This window comes from Zea mays, chromosome 8 (assembly GCF_902167145.1).
Source record: "Zea mays cultivar B73 chromosome 8, Zm-B73-REFERENCE-NAM-5.0, whole genome shotgun sequence".
In the NCBI taxonomy this organism is placed as follows: domain Eukaryota; kingdom Viridiplantae; phylum Streptophyta; class Magnoliopsida; order Poales; family Poaceae; genus Zea; species Zea mays.
In genome coordinates this window covers 146,939,607-146,958,332 of record NC_050103.1, presented here as the reverse complement: position 1 = coordinate 146,958,332, position 18,726 = coordinate 146,939,607, and the positions used below count along the sequence as shown (strand labels likewise).

Genomic DNA, 18,726 nt, shown 5'->3' with positions numbered 1-18,726 from the left:
GGATACCTCACTCGTCACCTTCGCACGAGGCAACTCACACTTGGTGAAGCGGTTCAGTTAGCCGACAGGCGAGTCCTAGTGCTCGAAATGAGGAAAAAACACGACTTCATGCCAAAAATACATACATGTTCAGGCCCCGACAGCCATAATGAACAGACACCGGCACTCAAGGTGCCATTACAAACGGAACTCCAGTTCCACCTCCGCAGGTACGAACAACCCCCCACGTTGGAGGGCCTGCGGAGCAACAGAACGCCGACGAGACTCCAGGTGGCTCACCGCCGCCAGCTCCGGCAGTAGCAACAACGACTTCCGCCCCAGGCAGCCAAACAGCAGCGGCGATGACCTCAGGGCAGACGCTGCTGCGACAAGGCCCTCGCCTGCGTCCCCGCCCAAGGGGCGAGGACGTGCAGAAGGCCGTAGATTTGGAGGTCAGTCCGCGGGTGGCACCGGCTATCTCGTCGGCGGAGAAACCTCTTCCGGCTGACTCGGTGGGAGGTGGCACCGGAAGCAGCGCCGAAGCCGTTCAGGCCGGAGAGCCGGACACGCGGCAGCTGCCAGCGCCACGAACGGCGAACGCCCTTCCCCCCGATCACTGAGGGAAGGAGCGGGCCGCTGCCCGCGCGGAGACAGGCCCCAACTCGGCGCACTCCCCTCCCCAGCACTGATGATGAACATCCTTGAAGCTGAGGGAGGGGCAGAGGCCGCAGCCCGGCTTGCTTCTCCCCACCCTGGAACTGGTGGTCACCGTCTTGGGTGACCACCGTTGAGGGGATGCAGCCGGGCTGCCTGATGAAAATCCTTGAAGTCGAACGATGGCTGAAAGGTACCAACTTCCGCGAAGTTGCGTTCCTCCAACGACGACAAGGCGGAAGAACCGCGGGCGCTCCCCATCCGGGGGCTCGGAAGGTGGAAGGACGCGAGGCATGAAGGGAGTGCGAAGACATGGTTGCCTTCCAAGGGGGGCACCCTCCTTTTAAAGGCGACTCTCCCCACTTGCGTCCTCAGCCGTCGCAGACTGAGTCTTCTCCAACACGCTCCAAGGTCTTCCCCCTACGACACGGGGGCTGGGCCCCACGCGTCATGCATGCTGGTCCAGGACAGAAGGAGCCAAAACCGCCGTGCGCGGTGCGCGCAACTACCCAGCGGTTACAAGCGCTCCTCCACTTTCGCCCAGACCAGCGGGTGAAAGGGCGGACCGCCATGCAGGCGGCATGCAACCACACCAAGGGGGCACACCCTTTCGACTTCGACGCGTCCAGCATGCAGGCCCAGGCCCACACGTCATGTAACCGGCGCGCCAGTTACTACGTGCAAGAAACTGCACCGCCACTCACGCCAGTACCGCGCCTTCTCAACTACGGAACCAGTGTCGCGACTCGAGGCAACCCTGCGCATGACCCGACAGTGCCAACCGAGCACATCGGTCATGGGCCAGTCAGCCGCGGGAGAAGGCGCGACGGTCGATACGACCAGAAGTGGGCCGACAGTAATGGCGGTGGCAGGCGGGCGGAAGCAGCAGTCAAGTCGTCAGCAAGCTCACGTCCCCTCCTGGGACAGCGAGAGAACCCTCTCCCACGGCATGAAGACGACGCGCCCGTGTTCCGTTCCTCGAATGGCTCGCGCACGCACAACGGCTACCCCGCGAACCACTCGTCTCGTCGCATTAACTCTGTGGCAGGGCATGCGGCACCTTTGGCAGGCGAAGCAGGCGACGCTTCACCTCCGCCATGATGACCGCGTCAAAAAAGGTGCGCCACGTCGTTCGATTTCATATCCTTTTCCACTTCCTCTTTCTCTCTCTTGCTACAGGGACCGGGAAAGGGGATACTCCGAAAGGGATCCTTCTCCGCGAAGGAAGCGGGCCCCGAGCCCCCCTACTGATCAGAGGTTCGAAGGCTGGCCCCTCGGAAGGGTTCAATAGCCGCCTCAGAGCACTTGGGCTCCGCGCCCACTACTGGTCAGAGGTTCGAAGGCTGGCCCCTCGGAAGGGTTCAACAGCCGCCTCAGGCCACTCGGGCTCCGCGCCCACTATTGATCAGGGGTTCATAGGCTGGCCCCCGAAGGGTTCGACAGCCGCCTCAGACGCAGAGCGAGGGATGACCCTGGGTACGTTCGATACATAACCAAGGCTCGGGCTACGCTCCCGAGGTACCCTAGGACATTTCCGAGACCAATGGGAACGATTTTGTAACGGAATTCCACCAGAGGGAGGCATCGAGCCCTCGGACCCCGTCAAAAGGGGACCGGGTCCGGCAAATCACCCGCATGTACTTTTGGAGCGCGCCTCCAGGCCACTAGCCGACCCCTAACGAATGGGGCACAGGCGTCCACTCGGATCACCCGTTAGCAACTCACTGGAGACACCATGTTCGGCGCCCTCCGAGGGCAACATGGCGCTTTCCCCCTCCTCCTTGCGAAAAGGCGACGCAGGGGCGTATGTAAAAAAGTCGAGTCTGTCCTTGACCGTCCTCTCGCTCTGTGCGGAGGCACGGGGGCTGCTCTCGCAAACCTGGCTCCGGCCAAACCGTTGACAGCGTCAACATACCAGCCCGAGAACTTGGGACTCGACCGTGCACCCGGGCTACGACCAGTTCGCATGAGGGAACAACCAGACCGGCCGAAGCATCACGAAACGCGCTAAGACCTCGAAGGAGTCAAATCACTCCTCCGAGGCCTCAGGGGCTACACCCGGCGGGTGCGCTCGCGCGCACCCACTGGAACGAAATGCAACCGAGAAAGGTCGGTCCCCTTGCAAAAAAGTGCGACAAAAGCCTCCAAGCGAGTATTAACACTCCCTTCGAGGCTCGGGGGCTACTGTCGGGGACCATAATTAGGGGTACCCCCAAGACTCCTAATCTCAGCTGGTAACCCCCATCAGCACAAAGCTGCAAAGGCCTGATGGGTGCGCTTAAGTCAAGGCTCGATCCACTCAAGGGACACGACCTCGCCTCGCCCGAGCCCAGCCTCGGGCAAGGGCAGCCGACCCCGAAGGATTCACGTCTCGCCCAAGGGCCCCCTCAAGCAACGGACACACCTTCGGCTCGCCCGAGGCCCAGTCTTCGCCGAGAAGCAACCTTGGCCAGATCGCCACGCCGACCGACCGTATCGCAGGAGCATTTAATGCAAGGATCACCTGACACCTTATCCTGACGAGCGCTCTTCAGTCGATAGAGCCGAACTGATCGCAGTCACTTCGCTGCTCCACTGACCGACCTGACAAGAAGACAGCGCCGCCTGCGTCGCTCCGACTGCTGTGCCACTCGACAGAGTGAGGCTGACAGCAGCCAAGTCCGGCCTCGGGCGCCATAGGAAGCTCCACCAAGCTCCGCCTCGCCCGACCCCAGGGCTCGGCCCCCGTCTCGGCCTCGGATGATGGACTCCGCCTCGCCCGACCCCAGGGCTCGGACTCAGCCTCGGCTCCGGAAGACGACGAACTCCGCCTCGCCCGACCCCAGGGCTCGGACTCAGCCTCGGCTCCGGAAGACGACGAACTCCGCCTCGCCCGACCCCAGGGCTCGGACTCAGCCTCGACTCCGGAAGACGACGAACTCCGCCTTGCCCAACCCCAGGGCTCGGACTCAGCCTCGTCTCCGGAAGACGACGAACTCCGCCTCGCCCGACCCCAGGGCTCGGACTCAGCCTTGGCCTCGGACGACGGTCTCCACCTCGCCCGACCCGGGGCTCGGACTCGACCTCGACCTCGGAAGACGGACTCGACCTCGACCTCGGAGGAGCCTCCGCCTTGCTCGACCCAGGGCTCGGACCGACCACGTCACAGGGGGGCCATCATTACCCTACCCCTAGCTAGCTCAGGCTACGGAGAACAAGACCGGCGTCCCATCTGGCTCACCCCGGTAAACAAATAATGATGGCGCCCCGCGTGCTCCATGACGACGGCGGCTCTCAGCCCCTTACGGAAGTAAGGAGACGTCAGCAAGGACCCGACAGCCCCGACAGCTGTCCTTCTGCAAGGCTCCAGCACTCCTCCGACGGCCACGACATCACATGAACAGGGTGCCAAAACCTCTCTGGCTGCCATGACGACATGTACTTAGGGCTCTAGCTCCTCTCTGTTAGACACGTTAGCACACTGCTACATCCCCCATTGTACACCTGGGCCCTCTCCTTACGCCTATAAAAGGAAGGACCAGGGTCTCGTACGAGAAGGTTGGCCGCGCGGGAGGACGGGCCGACGCGTAAAGTCCCTCGCTCTCTCCCACGCGGACGCTTGTAACCCCCTACTGCAAGCGCACCCGACCTGGGCGCAGGACAACACGAAGGCCACATGTTTCCCCTTTTGCCTGCCTCCTTTTCCCCCCTTCGTGCTCCGTCTCGCGCCGACCCATCTGGGCTGGGACACGCGGCGACAATTCACTCGTCGGTCCAGGGACCCCCCGGGGTCGAAACGCCGACACTAGGCTTGAGTCAATTTGCATATTACTTGCCTATGCTACTTACCATGGCTTTAAGCTTTATCAAATGGACGTGAAAAGTGCCTTCCTCAATGGACCAATCAAGGAAGAGGTCTATGTTGAGCAACCTCCCGGCTTTGAAGATAGTGAGTACCCTAATCAAGTTTACAAACTCTCAAAGGCGCTTTATGGGCTCAAGCAAGCCCCAAGAGCATAGTATGAATGCCTCCGAGATTTTCTTATCACTAATGACTTCAAAGTCGGAAAAGCCGATCCTACTTTATTTACTAAGACTATTGCAAAAGATTTGTTTGTATGCCAAATTTATGTTGATGATATTATATTTGGGTCTACTAATAAATCTACTTGTGAAGAGTTTAGTAGGATCATGATACAGAAATTCGAGATGTCTATGATGGGGGAGTTGAAGTATTTCCTAGGATTTCAAGTCAAGCAACTCCAAGAGGGCACCTTCATCAGCAAAACAAAGTACATTCAAGACATACTTACCAAGTTTGGAATGAAGGATGCCAAGCCCATCAAGACACCCATGGGAACTAATGGGCATCTGGACCTCGACACGGGAGGTAAATTCGTAGATCAAAAGGTATACCGGTCGATGATAGGATCTTTACTCTATTTATGTGCATCTCGACCGGATATTATGCTTTCCGTATGCATGTGTGCAAGGTTCCAAGCCGATCCTAAGGAAGTTCACCTTAGGATCGTAAAAAGAATCATGAAATATTTAGTTTATACACCTAAATTTGGTCTTTGGTACCCCAAGGGATCCACTTTTGATTTAATAGGATATTCAGATGCCGATTGGATAGGGTGTAAAATTGATAGAAAGAGCACATCAGGGACTTGTCAGTTTCTGGGGAGATCCCTGGTGTCTTGGGCTTCAAAGAAACAAAACTCAGTAGCTCTTTCTACCGCTGAAGCCGAGTATATTGTCGTAGGCCATTGTTGTGCGCAATTACTTTGGATGAGGCAAACCCTCAGGGACTATGGCTACAAATTGAGCAAAGTCCCTGTCCTATGTGATAATGAGAGTGCAATCCACATGGCGGATAATCTCGTTGAACACAGCCGCACTAAGCACATAGACATTCGGTATCACTTTTTGTGGGATCACCAACAAAGGGGGGATATCGAGATAGCTTATGTTAGCACCAAAGAACAATTAGCCGATATCTTTACCAAACCATTAGATGAGAAAACCTTTACCAAACTTAGGAATGAGCTAAACATTCTTGATTCTCGAAATTTTGATTGAAACACTGCACACATAGCATATTTATATACCTTTGATCATATCTCTTTCACTTTGGTACAAATGCATAACTCTCATTATTTATGTACCAAGGCTATGACTAATGTGTTTTCAAGTGTATTTCTACTAAGTCATAGATTGAAAGGGAAATGGAGTCTTCGGCGAAGACAAGGCTTCCACTCCACTCTATCGGTATCATTTACCCTTCGCCGTCACTCCACTCCAAATTGGTATAATCTTCACTCATATTTCATTTACCAATGGGGAGAAAGTTTACCAAAGGGCTCTCAAAAGACTCTGTTTTGGCGATTAATGCCAAAGGGGGAGAAATATTAAGCCCAAAGCAAAAGGACCGCACCACCACAAAATTCAAATTTTCAAGAATTTATCAAATTGACATCAAATGAATTTGATCTCTTTCAATTGATATATTTTGGTATGCCTACTTTCAAAATTGGTATCTAAAACCCTCTTGGAAACTAAGAGGAGAATTTTATTCAGGGGGAGTTTTGTTTAAATCAAAGGAAAAGCATTTGAAACAGGGGGAGAAAATTCAAATCTTGAAAATGCTTCTCGAAATCATATTCATATACCTTTGACTATTTGCAAAAAAAGACTTTGAAAAGATTTTCCAAAATAATTTGCAAAAACAAAACAAGTGGTGCAAATGTGGTCCAAAATGTTAATTAAAAGAAAGCAACCATGCATATCTAGTAGAAGTAAAATATTGGTTTAATTCCAAAGCAACCTATGCACTTACCTTATGCAAACTAGTTCAATTCTGCACTTATTTATTTGCTTTGGTTTGTGTTGGCATCAATCACCAAAAAGGGGAAGATTGAAAGGGAAATAGGGTTAAACCTTTTTCTAAATGATTTTGGTGGTTGAATGCCCAACACAAATAATTGGACTAACTAGTTTGCTCTAGATTATACATTCTACAGGTGCTAAAGGTTCAACAAAAACCAATAAAAAGAACAAGTTAGGGTTCAAAAAGAAAGGAGCAAAAGAAACCGAACTGAACCCTGGTCTGGCGCACCGGACTATCCGGTGCACCATCGAACAGTGTCCGGTGCCGAGGGCCGTACGACTTCAAACTTGCCACCTTCGGGTTTCAGGAGAGCCGCTCCACTATAATTCACCGGACTGTCCGATGTGCCACTGGACTGTCTGGTGCACCAGCGGAGCAACGGCTAGACAGCGCAACGGTCGCCTGCAACGTGAACAGTGCGCGAACAATTCGCGCAGAAGTCAGAGCAGCCGCCAGAGGCGCACCGGACAGTGCACAGTACCTGTTCGGTGCGGCACTGGACTGTCCGGTGCCACATGAAGACAAAGCTCCAACAGTCGAAACCGTCAGAACCCTAACGGTTGGGTGACGTGGCTGGCGCACCGGACACTGTCCGGTGCGCCCAACGACAGCAGCCTGCCCCAACGGTTGAATTGGTGGTTGGGGGCTATAAATACCCCACAACCACCACCACTCCAAGCATCCAAGTTTTTCAGACATCTCATTTAATACAAGAGCTAGTGCAATCAATACAAGACACAATTCAAAAGAATCAAAGCCTCTCCAAGTCCCAAATTCACTCCAAACTTCTAGTGACTAGAGAGAGTTTTTGCTCGTGTTCTTTGAGCTCTTGTTCTTTGATCACTTTCTTCTTCCTCATTCTTGTTCTCTAAGTGACTTGTAATCAAGGCAAGAGACACTAAGTGTTTAGTGGTTCTTGCGGGGTCTAAGTGACCCATTTGATTAAAGAGAAAGCTCACTCGGTCTAGGTGACCGTTTGAGAGAGGGAAAGAGTTGAAAGAGACCTGGTCTTTGTGACCACCTCAACGGGGACTAGGTTCTTTGGAACCGAACCACGATAAAACAAATCACCGTGTCATCCGCTTTGCTCTTGGTTGATTTGTTTTCCGTCTCTTCCAGACTTGATATCCGTTTTAACGCTAACCACGGCTTGTAGTTTGTGGATTAAATTATAAATTTCAGATTTCGCCTATCCAACCCTCTCTAGGCGACTTTCAACTCAAATATAACTATTGGTTATTTCTAAACAATAAGCTATGTGTGGTCTGGTGGTTAACCCCAAATTTCTAAAGCAGGGAGCGTGTGTTTGAGTGCTCGATGTATACTATTTTTTGCGCGGTGTGGTCGAGGATGAAGTCGCGGTATCACCAGGTGTCCACGTTAGCTTTTTAATAGATTAGTATATATATATACTTAAAGCACAAGTTTCAACGGTCGTTCCATGTCATTTTTTACAAATAACCCCTCACATCTATTTAAAGTTAACCTACCGATCCCCTATGCGTTGCCAACCTTCATGTCCTAGGCTGCTGACCGTGCCGGGTCAGCCCGTTGGGCCATTTGGTTAAATCAACGTAAAATGTTAAAAAATGGTCTCCTCTGCGCAGCCAACCTCCACGTCCCAAACCACACCTCTGCATATAGAGGCCCAAACGACGACCCGGCACGGGCCCGCTAGGCCAGGCACGGCACACTGGCCTGTTGACCGTGCCGGGCCAGCCTGTCGGGCCATTTGGTTAAATCAGCGTAAAATGTTAAAAAGCGGTGCAGGAGGTGGGAGACACTGGGTGAAGTTGTCTAACCAATAGAACATCATGCTCATGTGTTTATAATATTGAATATAAATTGTACATATATATATGATTTTTTGTAAAATAAAAAAATAATTGTGCCGGACCAGCACTACGGGCCGAGGCTACGACCCAAGGACCACACGACGCTCGTGCCGGGTTGGCCCAGGCACTATTAAATGGGTCGTGCCTTGGGCCGGCTCGCTAGACACGACCCATTTGGCCATATATACCTCCGCACCATAATGATGGTCCTCGTCTCAGTTGCCACCACCTCGTTCACCATCTTGCTTCTTTTCTCTCTCCTCTCATGCCTCCACCTCCGCACCACCACATTCTCGACAGAGGGCGTAGGAGCAGGCGCCTACTCCCCGTATTCGTCCGACACCAGTCCTGATATCGACTCGCGTAGTGGCTATTGCATGTCCACGATGACGTTTCATATCATGCGCGCACCATCGTTTTTGCCATCGTCAGACATCCCATTCGTCTTCTCGGCCTTAATCCTGTTCTTCCTCCCCAACCTGCTGCCCCCGCCCACGGTCGCAGCCGTGAGCCGACCGACGCTCGTCGATGTGGGTATGGGGCAAGTTGGTCATGCTCCTGGCCATTCTCCGTGCGTGTCGTCGAGGAGGGCATGGTGGCGTCTGCCACATTTAGGTTATCTTGGCAATGAGGAGTCTGGGTCTAAGATATTGGACAACCAAGGCCCGTAGCGTGACAGCAGTCAGCATATGCTGTGGAGTTGGTGATGGTGTTGTGTCGCTTCGACGGGTCCAGGGTTGGGAAGACACTCGCATTCTCTCGCCCTTCTCGGACTGATGCCTGGTGCGGGTGCCTCTCGGTTTGGAGCTGCTCCGGCTGGGTTTCTTTCCCCGCTTGCATGCTCTCTCCTTATATGTATCTAGCGATATACTACCTATGTCGCCTCTAGATGCTCAGGTCTTCGTCGTGTCCTTCTCTAGCAACAAACAAGTATGCCCGCCTCTTTCCTTCCCCTCCTACTCTACGAAACCTTGGAAGTGGGGGAGACGATGGATGGGGTCTCTGATTTGCTGCCTATGGTACCCGTGCGTTCATAAAAAATATTATGCGAAGAGCAGAGACAATTAATAAAAAAATTGAGATCTTTTTGGTGGATAATTTATGTGGGTATTATTGTGAGCCGTCGTAACGCACGGGCAACCGACTAGTATATATATATATACTACTTAAAAAGATAGTGTAGGTGTCCACACCTGTGTGGTGCACGGTTCTGCCTCCCACTCCCACCCCGCGACATCATCTGCTTCGCTCATTCCCACCGCTCCCCTGACATCGTGCCCCCTTAATCCCACTCTCCCCTCCCTCAGTCCTCTCGTCCCTCCTCCCGTCCTTCGATAGCACGCCACCGACGGCTGGGAGTGATTGGTGAAAGTCGCCTAGAGGGGGTGAATAGGCAAATCTGAAATTTATAAACTTTAAGCACAACTACAAGCCGGAGTTAGCGTTAGAAATAAAGTCGAGTCCGAAAGAGAGGGCGAAAACAAATCACAAGCAAATGAAGAGTGTGACACGGTGATTTGTTTTACCGAGGTTCGGTTCTTGCAAACCTACTCCCCGTTGAGGTGGTCACAAAGACCGGGTCTCTTTCAACCCTTTCCCTCTCTCAAACGGTCACTTAGACCGAGTGAGCTTTTCTCCTCAATCAATTGGGACACTTAGTCCCCACAAGGACCACCACATAATTGGTGTCTCTTGCCTTGATTACAAATAACTTGGGAACAAGAAATGGAAAGAAGAAAAGCGATCCAAGCGCAAGAGCTCAAAGAACACGGGCAAAACGCTCTCTTCTAGTCACTAATTGCTCTGAGTGGAATTGGGACTTGGCGAGGCTTTGATTCAATCTAATTGTGTCTTGTATTGAATGCACTAGCTTTTGTATTGAATGTGTTGGCTGAAAACTTGGATGCCTTGAAGTGTGGTGGTTGGGGGTATTTATAGCCCCAACCACCAAAGTGGTCATTGGGAGGGGCTGTTGTCGATGGGCGCACTGGACAATCCGGTGCGCCACCGGACACTGTCCGGTGCGCCAGCCACGTCACCCAACCGTTAGGGTTCGACCGTTGGAGCTTCTGACAGCTGGGCCACCGGATAGTCCGGTGGTGCACTGGACAATCCCTGTTCACTGTCCGGTGCGCCTTCTGGCGCCTGCTCTGACTCTGCGCGCGCTGTCCGCTCACTGTTCACGCACTGTTCACTTTTGCAGACGACCGTTGGCGCTGTTAGTCGTTGCTCCGCATGGCACACCGGACAGTCCGATAAATTATAGCGGAGTGGCATTTCCAGAAACCCGAAGGTGGCGAGTTCGGAGTTGATCTCCCTGGTGCACCAAACACTGTCCGGTGCGCCAGACCAGGGCAGCCTTCGGTTGGTTTTTCTCCTTTTTATTTGAACCCTTTCTTGGACTTTTTTATTGGTTTGTGTTGAACCTTTGGCACCTGTAGAACTGACATTCTAAAGCAAACTAGTTAGTCCAATTATTTGTGTTGGGCAATTCAACCACCAAAATCATTTAGGATAAGGTTTGACCCTATTTCCCTTTCAATCTCCTACTTTTTGGTGATTGATACCAACACAAACCAAAGCAAATATATAAGTGCAGAATTGAACTAGTTTGCATAAGGTAGGTGCAAAGGTTACTTGGAATTAAACCAATTAATACTTTCATAAGATATGCATGGATTGCTTTCTTTCTTTTAATATTTTGGACCACGCTTGCACCACTTGTTTTGTTTTTGCAAATGTTTTTGGAAATTCTTTTTCAAAGTATTTTGCAAATAGTCAAAGGTAAATGATTAAGATTTCGAGAAGCATTTTCAAGATTTTGAAATTTTCTCCCCCTGTTTCAAATGCTTTTCCTTTGACTAAACAAAACTCCCCCTTAATGAAATCCTCCTCTTAGTGTTCAAGAGGGTTTTACCAATTGAGATAGAATTTCTTAGAGGAATACTAATTTCAAAGATACCAATTAAAAAACATTTAAAAACTTAAACTTGTTTCAAAAAGATTTTCAAATTGGCGTGGTGGTGTGGTCCTTTTGCTTTGGGCTAATACTTTCTCCCCCTTTGGCATGAATCGCCAAAAACGGATACTTTGTGAGTGAAATATGAGCCCTTTTTAAATTCTCTCCCCCTTTGGCAAACAATATATGAGTGAAGGACTATACCAAAGAGAAGAGCGATGCGGAGTGACGGTGAAGGGTAAATAATACGATGGAGTGGAGTGGAAGCCTTATCTTCGCCGAGGACTCCATTTCCCTTTCAATCTATGACTTAACATGAAATACACTTGATAACCACATTAGTCATAGCACATGAAAGAGATATGATCAAAGGTACATAAATGAGCTATGTGTGCAAAGTATTAATCAAAATTCCTAGAATCAAGAATGTTGAGCTCATGCCTAAGTTTGGTAAAAGTTTTCTCATCTAGTGGTTTGGTAAAGATATCGGAAAATTGTTCTTTGGTGCTAACATAAGCAATCTCGATATCCCCTCTTTGTTGGTGATCCCTCAAAAAGTGATACCGAATGGCTATGTGCTTAGTAAGGCTATGCTCAACGGGATTATCCGCCATGCGGATTGCACTCTCATTATCACATAGGAGAGAGACTTTGGTTAATTTGTAGCCATAGTCCCTAAGGGTTTGCCTCATCCAAAGCAATTGCGCGCAAGAATGGCCTGCGACAATGTACTAGACTTCGGCGGTAGAAAGAGCTACTGAATTTTGCTTCTTTGAAGCCCAAGACACCAGGGATCTTCCCAATAACTGACAAGTCCCTGATGTGCTCTTTCTATCAATTTTACACCCTGCCTAATCAGCATCTGAATAACCTATTAAATCAAAAGTGGATCCCTTGGGGTACCAAAGACCAAACTTAGGTGTATGAACTAAATATCTCAAGATTTGTTTTACGGCCCTAAGGTGAACTTCCTTAGGATCGGCTTGGAATCTTGCACACATGCATACGGAAAGCATAATATCCGGTCGAGATGCACATAAATAGAGTAGAGATCCTATCATCGACCGGTATACCTTTTGATCTACGGATTTACCTCCCGTGTCGAGGTCGAGATGCCCATTAGTTCCCATGGGTGTCTTGATGGGCTTGGCATCCTTCATTCCAAAGTTGGTGAGTATGTATTGAATGTACTTAGTTTGGCTGATGAAGGTGCCCTCTTGGAGTTGCTTGACTTGAAATTCTAGAAAGTACTTCAACTCCCCCATCATTGACATCTCGAATTTTTGAATCATGATCCTACTAAACTCTTCACAAGTAGATTTGTTAGTAGACCCAAATATGATATCATCAACATAAATTTGGCATACAAATAAATCATTTGCAATTGTTTTAGTAAAGAGAGTAGGATCGGCTTTGCCGACTTTGAAGCCATTAGCGATAAGAAAATCTCTTAGGCATTCATACCATGCTCTTGGGGCTTGCTTGAGCCCATAAAGCGCCTTAGAGAGTTTATACACATGGTTAGGGTACTCACTATCTTCAAAGCCGGGAGGTTGCTCAACATAGACCTCCTCCTTGATTGGTCCATTGAGGAAGGCACTTTTCACATCCATTTGATAGAGCTTAAAGCCATGGTAAGTAGCATAGGCAAGTAATATACGAATTGACTCAAGCCTAGCTACGGGTGCATAGGTTTCACCGAAATCCAAACCTTCGACTTGTGAATAGCCCTTGGCCACAAGTCGGGCTTTGTTCCTTGTCACCACACCATGCTCATCTTGCTTGTTGCGGAAGACCCACTTGGTTCCTACAACATTTTGATTAGGACGTGGAACAAGATGCCATACCTCATTCCTCGTGAAGTTGTTGAGTTCCTCTTGCATTGCCAACACCCAATCCAAATCCCTTAATGCGTCTTCCACCCTGTATGGCTCAATAGAAGACACAAAGGAGTAATGTTCACAAAAATGAGCGACACAAGATCGAGTGGTTACCCCCTTATGAATATCACCGAGGATGGAGTTCACAGGGTGATCTCGTTGTATCGCTTGGTTGACTCTTGGGTGAGGCGGTCTTGGACCCTGATCTTCTTCCTTGTCTTGATCATTGGTATCTCCCCCTTGATCATTGTCCTCCTCTTGAGGTGGCTCTTCTTGCTCTTCATTTTCGTCATCTTGAGCTTGATCCTCATCTTGGGTTGGTAGAGATGCTTGCATGGAAGATGAAGGTTGATCTTGTGCTTGTGGAGGCTCTTCGGATTCCTTAGGACACACATCCCCAATGGACATGTTCCTTAGCGCGACGCACGGAGCCTCTTCATCATCTAGCTCATCAAGATCAACTTGTTCTACTTGAGAGCCGTTAGTCTCATCAAACACAATGTCACAAGAAACTTCAACTAGTCCAGTGGACTTGTTAAAGACTCTATATGCCCTTGTGTTTGAGTCATAACCAAGTAAAAAACCTTCTACAGCTTTAGGAGCAAATTTAGATTTTCTACCTCTTTTAACAAGAATAAAACATTTGCTACCAAAGACTATAAAATATGAAACATTGGGCTTTTTACCGGTGAGGAGTTCATATGATGTCTTCTTGAGGATTCGGTGAAGGTAGAGCCGGTTGATGGAGTAGCAGGCGGTGTTAATCGCCTCGGCCCAAAACCGGTCCGATGTCTTGTACTCATCAAGAATGGTGCTCGCCATGTCAAGTAGAGTTCTATTCTTCCTCTCCACTACACCATTTTGTTGTGGTGTGTAGGGAGAAGAGAACTCATGCTTGATGCCTTCCTTCTCAAGAAAGCCTTCTATTTGAGAGTTCTTGAACTCCGTTCCATTGTCGCTTCTAATCTTTTTTATCCTTAAGCCGAACTCATTTTGAGACCGTCTCAAGAATCCCTTTAAGGTCTCTTGGGTTTGTGATTTTTCCTGCAAAAAGAACACCCAAGTGAAGCGAGAATAGTCATCCACAATTACAAGACAATACTTACTCCCGACGATGCTTATGTAAGCTATCGGGCTGAATAGGTCCATGTGGAGTAGCTCAAGCGGCCTGTCGGTCGTCATGATGTTCTTGTGTGGATGATGAACACCAGCTTGATTCCCTCCTTGACATGCGCTACAAATCTTGTCTTTCTCAAAATGAACATTTGTTAGTCCTAAAATGTGATCTCCCTTTAGAAGCTTATGAAGATTCTTCATCCCAACGTGGGCTAGTCGGCGATGCCAGAGCCAACCCATATTAGTCTTAGCAATTAAGCAAGTGTCGAGTTCAGCTCTATTAAAATCAACTAAGTATAGCTGACCCTCTAGTACTCCCTTAAATGCTACTGAATCATCACTTCTTCTAAAGACAGTAACACCTATATCCGTAAGAAGACAATTGTAACCCATTTTGCATAATTGAGAAACAGAAAGCAAGTTATAATCTAAGGAATCTACAAGAAAAACATTGGAAATAGAATGGTCAGGTGATATAGCAATTTTACCAAGTCCTTTGACCAAACCTTGATTTCCATCCCCGAATGTGATAGCTCTTTAGGGATCATGGTTTTTCTCATAGGAGGAGAACATCCTTTTCTCCCCAGTCATGTGGTTTGTGCACCCGCTATCCATGATCTAACTTGAGCCCCCGGATGCATAAACCTACAAAACAAGTTTAGGCCTTGTTCTTAGGTACCCAAACGGTCTTGGGTCCTTTGACATTAGAAACAAGCACCTTGGGTACCCAAACACAAGTCTTTGAGCCCTTGTGTTTGGCCCCAACATATTTGGCAACTACTTTGCCTGATTTGTTAGTTAAAACATATGAGGCATCAAAAGTCTTAAATGAAACAATAGGCTCACTTGATGCAATAGGAGATTTCTTTTTAGGCAATTTGACATGAGTGAATTGCCTAGAACTAGATGCCTCACTCTTATACATAAAAGCATGATGAGAGACAGAGTGAGACTTTCTAGAGTGAATTCTCCTAATTTTGTGCTCGGTATAACTAGCAGGATATAAAATGTAACCCTCGTTATCCTGAGCCATGGGAGCTTTGCCCTTAACAAAATTAGACAATCTTTTAGGGGCGTTAAGCTTGACATTGTCTCCCTTTTGGAAGCCAATGCCATCCTTAATGCTTGGGCGTCTCCCATTATAGAGCATGCTTCTAGCAAATTTAAATTTTTCATTTTCTAAGTCATGCTCATTAATTTTAGCACTAAGTTGAGCTATGTGATCATTTTGTTGTTTAATTAAAGCTAGGTGATCATGAATAGCATCAACATTAATGTCTCTACATCTAGTACAAATAGTAACATGCTCAATGGTAGATATAGAGGGTTTGCAAACATTTAATTCATCAATCTTAGCATGTAACATGACATTTTTATTTCTAAGATTGGAAACAATATCATTGCAAACATTTAAATCTTTAGCCTTAGCAATTAATTTTCATTCTCAATTTTAAGGCTAGAGAGTGATGCATTCAATTTGTCAATCTTAGTAATCAAACTAGCATTATCATTTCTAAGACTAACAATTGAATCATCACAAACATATAACTTCTCAACCTTAGCAATTAATTTAACATTCTCATTTCTAAGGTTGGAGATTGTGTCATGGCAAGTGCTAAGCTCACTAGTTAATTTTTCACATTTTTCTACTTCCTGAGCATAAGCATTTTTAACCTTAACATGCCTTTTGTTTTCCTTAATAAGGAAGTCCTCTTGGCTATCCAAGAGTTCATCCTTCTCATGAATAGCTCCTATCAATTCATTTAATTTTTCTTTTTGTTGCATGTTGAGGTTGGCAAAAAGGGCAAGCAAATTATCTTCATCATCACTAGAGTTATCCTCATCACTAGATATTGCATATTTAGTGGAGGCTCTAGATTTTACCTTCTTTTTGCCGTCCTTTGCCATGAGGCACTTGTGGCTGACGTTGGGGAAGAGGAGACCCTTGTTTATGGCGATGTTTGCGGTGTCTTCGTCGGAGCAGGAGCCGGTGGAGCTCTCATCGGAGTCCCACTCCCGGCATACATGGGCATCGCCGCCCTTCTTCTTGTAGTATCTCTTCTTTTCCCTCCCCTTTCCCTTCTTGTCGTCGCCCCTATCACTATCACTAGATAATGGACATTTAGCAATAAAATGATCAAGATTACCACACTTGTAGCAAACCTTTTTGGAACAGGGTTTGTAGTCTCTCCCCTTCCGTTGCTTGAGGATTTGACGGAAACTCTTGATGATGAGCGCCATCTCCTCATTATCGAGCTTGGAGGCGTCGATGGGAAGCCTACTCGACGTAGACTCTTCCTTCTTCTCCTCCGTCGCTTTGAAGGCGACGGGTTGCACCTCGGGTGCGGAGGTGGCGCCTCGCTCGATGATTTGTTTGGAGCCTTTGATCATTAATTCAAAGCTCACGAACTTTCCTATAACCTCCTCGGGAGACATTAGCTTGTATCTAGGATCACCACGAATTAATTGCACTTGTGTAGGATTAAGAAAAACAAGTGATCTTAGAATAACCTTGACCATTTCATGGTCATCCCATTTTGTGCTCCCGAGGTTGCGCACTTGGTTCACCAAGGTCTTGAGCCGGTCGTACATGGCTTGTGGCTCCTCTCCTTGGTTAAGCATGAACCGATCGAGCTCCCCCTCGATCGTTTCCCGCTTGGTGATCTTGGTCACCTCGTCTCCTTCGTGCGCGGTTTTGAGTACGTCCCAAATGTCCTTGGCACTCTTCAACCCTTGCACCTTATTATACTCCTCTCGACTTAGAGAGGTGAGGAGTATAGTAGTTGCTTGGGAATTGAGATGTCGGATTTGGGCGACCTCGTCCGCATCATAATCTTCATCCCCTATGGATGGTTCCTGTGCTCCAAATTTAACAATGTCCCATATGCTTGAGTGGAGTGAGGTTAGGTAATACTTCATCATTTCACTCCACCTACTATAATCTTCACCATTAAAAGTCAGTGGTTTGCCTAATGGGACGGAAAGTAAAGGAGTATGTTTAGAAATGCGAGGGTAGCGTAGGGGAATCTTACTAAACTTCTTGTGCTCATGGCGCTTAGAAGTGACGGACGGTGTGTCGGAGTCGGATGGAGAAGGTGATGAAGAATTGGTCTCGTAGTAGACCACCTTCTTCATTTTCTTTTTCTTCTCGCCGCTCCGATGCGACTTGTTGTGTGAAGGGGATCCCTTCATCTTGTTGCCGGACTCTCCTAATGGAGCCTTCCCGTGGCTTGTAGCGGGCTTCTCGCCGGTCACCATTTCCTTCTTGGCGTGATCTCCTGACATCACTTCGAGCGGTTAGGCTCTAATGAAGTACCGGCTCTGATACCAATTGAAAGTCGCCTAGAGGGGGTGAATAGGCAAATCTGAAATTTATAAACTTTAAGCACAACTACAAGCCGGGGTTAGCGTTAGAAATATCGTCGAGTCCGAAAGAGAGGGCGAAAACAAATCACAAGCAAATGAAGAGTGTGACACGATGATTTGTTTTACCGAGGTTCGGTTCTTGCAAACCTACTCCCCGTTGAGGTGGTCACAAAGACCGGGTCTCTTCAATCCTTTCCCTCTCTCAAACGGTCACTTAGACCGAGTGAGCTTTTCTCCTCAATCAATTGGGACACTTAGTCTCCACAAGGACCACCACACAATTGGTGTCTCTTGCCTTGGTTACAAATGACTTGGGAACAATAAATGGAAAGAAGAAAAGCGATCCAAGCGCAAGAGCTCAAAGAACACGGGCAAAACACTCTCTTTTAGTCACTAATTGCTTTGAGTGGAATTGGGACTTGGAGAGGCTTTGATTCAATCTAATTGTGTCATGTATCGAATGCACTAGCTCTTGTATTGAATGTGTTGGCTGAAAACTTGGATGCCTTGAAGTGTGGTGGTTGGGGGTATTTATAGCCCCAACCACCAAAGTGGCTGTTGGGAGGGGCTGTTGTCGATGGGTGCACCGGACAGTCTGGTGCGCCAGCCACGTCACCCAACCGTTAGGGTTCGACCGTTGGAGCTTCTGACAGTTGGGCCACCGGACAGTCCGGTGCACACCGGACAGTCCCTGTTCACTGTCCGGTGCGCCTTCTGGCGCCTGCTCTGACTCTACGCGCGCTGTCCGCTCACTGTGCACGCACTGTTCACTTTTGCAGACGATCGTTGGCGCTGTTAACCGTTGCTCCGCATGGCACACCGGACAGTCCGGTGAATTATAGCGGAGTGACATTTCCAGAAACTCGAAGGTGGCGAGTTCGGAGCTGATCTCCCTGGTGCACCGGACAGTCCGGTGCGCCAGACCAGGGCAACCTTTGGTTGGTTTTTCTCCTTTTTATTTGAACCCTTTCTTAGACTTTTTTATTGCTTTGTGTTGAACCTTTGGCACCTGCAGAACTGACATTCTAGAGCAAACTAGTTAGTACAATTATTTGTGTTGGGCAATTC

General features: G+C 48.5%; 1 pseudogene; it reads left to right on the top strand.

Moving 5' to 3' along the window:
- Positions 1-18,726, top strand: part of LOC109941913 (uncharacterized) — a 54,845-nt pseudogene that overhangs the window by 19,513 nt on the left and 16,606 nt on the right.